This window comes from Pinus tabuliformis, chromosome X (genome assembly GCF_031772625.1).
Source record: "Pinus tabuliformis cultivar Carrire ecotype Pingquan chromosome X, CPIR1, whole genome shotgun sequence".
NCBI classification, from domain to species: Eukaryota; Viridiplantae; Streptophyta; class Pinopsida; order Pinales; family Pinaceae; genus Pinus; species Pinus tabuliformis.
Window position 1 is genome coordinate 590464151 of NC_142308.1, and position 6006 is coordinate 590470156.

A 6006-nucleotide genomic window follows, 5' to 3' on the forward strand; every position below is an offset into this window, starting at 1 on the left:
AATATCTCTTAGAGCTGAATTCATTCGCCTTTGGGGTTGTCGGACAGGTTGGGTTCCTTCCTAAATATAAATATGATGTGTACAAGTTTCAGGAGGAATACGCTTCATATCTTCATAGCCCCAAGCAAAGGCACTAAGATGGTTTTGCAACAAATTCACAAGCTGCTCTTGCTGAGATGAGTCGAAATCTGAACTAATATGCAAGGATTTACCAGGGCTAATCTGAATAAGAGTAGTATCAGGCTCAGGAGTACTCAAGGGAGTGGTCAAATGCAGCGGTACAGAAGAATGAGAATCATGATTATCTTGAAAATCTGGCTCAATGGCTCAAAATTAGGCGTGATGTCTAGACTATTTAGGAAATCTTGAATCTCATCTTCTTGTGAAGCCCTAGTATAATGATGGATAAGGGAAATGGGTTGAGTCTCCTCATCACTGCTTTGATCCAACGATAAAGTATCTCGAAGGTCCTGAATGGATCTGGCAGGTGGGTATAAGGTAACTTTCTTCCTAGAATCTCCATGCGAAATATACATATCACTGGAACGACATCCAATAAATGCATCAACCATAATAAGCCATGGTTGACCGAAGATCAAGGGATTTCCTCCTATTGGGTTCTTTGGCTGAAGCACAATGAAATCAACAAGATATTCCCAAGAATCAATGAGATGATCACATCATCCAATACTCCTTTTGGCTTAATTTTAGATCTATCTGCTAATTCAAGCACAGTGGGAGTAGGGTGAAGATGAGATAACCGAAGTTGATCCATGGTTTTCTTAGTCATGACATTAATGGTTGCCCCCAAGTCTATAAGAACATTAGAGACAAGGACATTACCAATCCGAACCGAGACAATAGGGTTTCCGGGATCAGTATATTTTTCCATAGACACACATCCCGTCATCAACTCTGTTGCCCTACCAACAAATTGAATGGTTTGGGGTTCCAATCTCTTCCTCCCGGGTTTCTTGAGACATAGTTCCTTAATAATATTGGTACAAATGGGGATCTATTTGATGGCTTGAAGCAAAGGTATCTTAATGAAAAGATTCTGAAGCTCTGATGCCAAGCTAGTCTCAGAAATAGGCTCACTTCTTTCCATTACTAGCCTCTCTGGGAAGGGAGGCTGGTTGGAAGAAGATGGCAAGGATTCAGAGGGTAAGGGCTGCTTAGTGACAGCTTTTAGAGAATGGTTAAGAGTTTCCTCTTCTCCTTTATTTTCAACAATCACTATAGGTTGCTTCTGATTTTCTGATGTTACAGTCCTTCCCGATCTTAATTGGATATCATGAATCCCAACTGGAATAGATTGGTACTCGAATGGTAAAGGTGGGTTTGTTACATAGATCATTTGCACTGATTTATTATTGTTAGGATTAGGCATAGGTTGGGTGGGCAACTGAGGAGGTCGAAAAGGTGGAGGTAAAGGCAACGGTGGAGTAGACTGACTCGGAAGTTGAGGCATTGAATAAGGTGTATGCGTAGATGGATATGACTGCATAGGTGGCTGGTAGGAATATGGAGAATGAGTTGGCCCTCTCCAACCTTGTTGCCATGGTTGAGAAGGTTGCCCATGCTGATATTGATTCCCATACTGCCATTGCTGATTAGTGTTAGGATAAGAATATGCATGTGAATTATAACCAAAATAGTGTGGAGAAAATTCAGGAGCCATACCTGCACCTACCTGAGGCCAATTCCTTCTTGCTCCCATAGCATACAAGTATTCAGCTTCAGGCTGTCCCCCTGTAAATACAACTTTAAGTCCTAGTATAGAGGGATATTTTTCTGTGACACGATCTTCTGCAAAAATAACACACTTATTAGTTTCTTTCAAATTAAGAGGACACTCTTTAGGAGGATGCTTGTCTCTACATTTAGGACAAAAAATACATAATGACTCTTGTTCCTTCATGAGTTTTTGCTGAAATTTTAAAGAGTCCAACTGTTTGGTAACAGTATTCATTATGTTAATTTTCATGTTTTCCGTTTTGTTTTCTAGTCCAATAATCATAGCATCAATAGATTTAGTTTTTCTATTTCTATTTCGAGTTCCTCTACCAGATCTATATTGATTTCTTGAAAATTTCCTGCATAATTCACAAATTTGTTCAAAAGTTTGCTGAGAAATATCACCTTGTCCTAACAGATTTAAATTATTTCTAGCATTATCAATAAGTCCTCTTAAGAAAAAGGTTCTACTAGTACTGGGATCAAGCTTAAGTTTCGACCTTTGTAAAATATACATAAATCTTTCTAGGTAATATTCAAGAGTTTCATCATCATCCTGTATGATTGTAAAAATCTCATCTTGCATGTCTCGAGTTTTGCAGTATTCTTGATATTTAAACAAAAACATTCTCTTCATCTGATCCCAAGAGGTTATAGTGTTTCCTCCTAACCCCATAAACTAGCATAGAGCTGAGTCCTTGAGAGTATCAGGAAATAATCTTAACTTCTAAGCGTCAGTTGAATAATAATAACTTCTACACAGAATATCAAACTCGAATAGAAAAGAGTCAGGATCTTCATGAAATGTACCATGGAAATGAGGGAGAGCTGATGGTGGAATATTCTTCATTTGCACCACAGTATCAGGGTCCAAAATTGGAAACAAAAAAGTGGATTGTTCTCCACTTACCTGGTTTTCACCAGTCCCTTCCACATGATCTTCATGGTCCACCATTGTTTCCCTTTTACTTGAACCGCTCTCAACAGGCTGAACCACACTTGAGCTGTTGTCACCAGAATCCAGGTGGACTATTCCTGCGTGATGGGTTTGAATTGGATTGGGCTTCCTGCTTAGAAAAGGAGACCCAATATGATAATTGTTTCCAAACTTCTTTCGACCCTTAGTGGGCTTCGAACCCTTACCTTTTCTAGGCATTCATTTCAAAAAAGAAAGAAAAATAACAAACAACTTCTAATAAAAAATGCTGTCAGAAATCAATTAACACCAGTAAAATTCCTTCAAAGAAGCTTTTCCAAACAATACTGCAAAAATAAAGGAAAAATTACCTCTATTGTATAATCATAAAATTCTTACCAAATCAAATCGCCTCCCCAGCAACGACGCCAAAATGTTGGGTGCAGGAATTACACTTAAGCAAACTCCTCAACACTTAATTTGTCAACTCGGGGGATCCGTAAACTTAGAGACGAAGCACAGGCAATGCCAGAGATGGTATGAATCTTCCTAATATAAATCCCTACTTTCTTTAAAGGAAAGATTGCAGAATCAAATTAAAAAGAGAAAAAGGCAACTTGAACCATCAAAATAATCTAAGACTGGAACAAGGAAGAATGCATTTGCAAGAGGGAATTAAAGATAAAGGGCAATCACTCTAGCTAATTATTGTTTAACTACTGAGTGTGTGTTTTTCTTTAGCAGAGACACTTAGCAATCTCATCAGATGGGCCCTTAAACCTGCGCCTTTAAAGATTTCCTTCTTGCACTAATTTGTCCTGTACTATCGCAGTTTGCTTGCACTAATGCAGTAACATAGATTTATGCAAAAGATATAAATAGTGTCTTTACTAAAGTATTTTTGCTTCCTGCAAGGGCTTAAACTTTTCCAGGTTCAAAGCACTCAGATCACGTGGCAAGAAACTAGTTCTTGCACCGAATCAGAGCTTCCTGCACTTAGCATTTAATTATTGAAATGAGTGCTTAATTATTGCAAGTGGTATTATACTGTTAAATCAAATTGCACACATAAAAAGTGAATGTTTTTGATCTTAACAGAGTGCAAGAATAAAGAAACAATCAATATACATTTATCCTGTCATAAGCATTTAATGAAAGAAAGAAGATTGCGGGAAGTAGACTAAGAAGGCTTGTTGCATCACACCAACGTGCACTGGTGCAGGTTCATTTCTCTTGCTTGGACCAGGCGGGGAAAACCAATCAAACAGAATTGCAGAAAAGGAGATATCACACCAACGTGCACTGGTGCAGGGTTATTTCTCCTGCTTGGACTAGGCGGAGGAAAACCAATCTGAAATCAAGTGTAGGAAAGGGAATTTATCTACTTCACACAACGGATCTGCTTTCACTCAGATAGGAATGCATGTGCTTAAAATTAAATCACACTTGATAATGTAAACACAAATTACAGGAAAATGGGAAATGGGGTAAATGTGCTGGGTTGGCTGGGCCCTAGCCAACCAGCGTGTTTCCCCTTTAAATAAAAACGCTGCTCAGTACCTTAATCAATTCATCAGCTCAAATACAAAAATGCAATTTGTGAAACATGAGGCAGAACTCCCTTTTATTAATTCACTGAAGCAAGTACATACATTAATACATCATCCAACCTAGATTCGGGTGATAACAAAATACAAAAACCTGTTACCGCCTCTCTGTTCTGTTCTACTATCAAAAACTTCCCCTTAGTCCTATTTACATTCTACATTATATAGATCTTTGGCCAAAGGCCAAAATAGATCATTCAACTGATTACATAACCAAACGCAGAATTTAGCTTTTCGGCCTTCAAAATTAGACAGTTAGCAAAACTGGCCGTAGCCAATCTCCAGCTTTCGTCCTTCACAGATTCAATCTCGGCTGCCTTTGGATCGATCTTGCTGTCATGGTTGAAGCTGCTCAAAACAAGGCGGTGATTAAGGAGGTTCGAATCTGCTGCAAGGATTTGCTGTGCTGGCAATGGTGTAAGATCCGATCCTGCACTAGGATCAGTAGTCACGGTAAGTACTCTAACTACCAAATAAACATTGGAGATATCGATAAGTTACAAAGAGTGATTAAAAGTAAGAAATCATGTAATAAATGATTAATTAATGCTAAGTTAAATTAAAAGTATGAAAAATAAAGTTTATACGAAATATGTCACCGTGCTTGGACTGGTGCAAGATGAGGGTGTATAAAAGAGGTAAAACAACGGTAAATAGTTATGATTTAGGAAGGGGAAATGGCAAAAAGAGAGAAAATTAGGGGGCTAACAATGAACAATCATTCAATACAAACCTCCTCCCCAATAAGTAATGTCTCCACATTTTTAGTGTGTGCACAATGGCTTCTAGCTGTAAATTGTGGGTGACATAGTTCCTTTCATGCTCATTCAACTTTGTGGATTCATAGCAAATCACAAGCCCTTCCTACATAAGGACTCCAATAATTCTTTCCTTATAAGCATCTATGCAAACAAAAAATTCCTTTTTTGGTTAAACTATTCTTAAGATATGTGCCCACGTGAGTAAACTCTTCAGTTGTTCAAAACTGGCTACATATTCAGGAGTCCACTAAAATTTTACTCCTTTATGTAACACAATGATGGGATGCCCAATTTTTGAGAAGTTTCGAATGAATATTCGATAGTGACCAACCAAACCCATAAATTATTTTACCTCTGTCACATTCCTAGGTTTGGGCCATTCCATTATTGCTTTGATCTTCCGTGGGTCCACAACCACTCCTTCCTGTAAGATTACATGACCCAAGTAGTGAACCTGGGTTTGTAAAAAGTTGCACTTGATGAGGTTGGAATATAATTTATGTTATTCGAGTAATTTTAGCCCAACCATTAAGTGTTCCTCATGCTCCTTTTCATTCTTTGAGTATACTAAATATCATCCACAAATACCAACACGAATTTATTAGAGCATGGCCTGAGCATATTTTTCATAAGTCACAAAAAGGTTGTTGGAGCATTTGTAACCCCAAAAGGAACTATTATGAATTCATAATGGCCATACCTCATATTGAATGTAGTCTTGTGAATGTACTCCTCCTTGATTCTAACCTAGTGGTAACCCGAAATTAAATTGATCTTGGAAAACACCGTAACCCCTCTCAATCGATCAAACATATCATCAATCCTAGGAAGTGGGTACTTGTTATTCACGGGGTCCTTATTTAATTTCCTATAGTCGATACATAGATACAATGTTCCATCCTTTTTCTTAACAAATAGTGTAGGGGCTCCCCATGGTGATACATTGGACTGAATATACCCTTTTTCCATCAATTTTTTTAGCTAT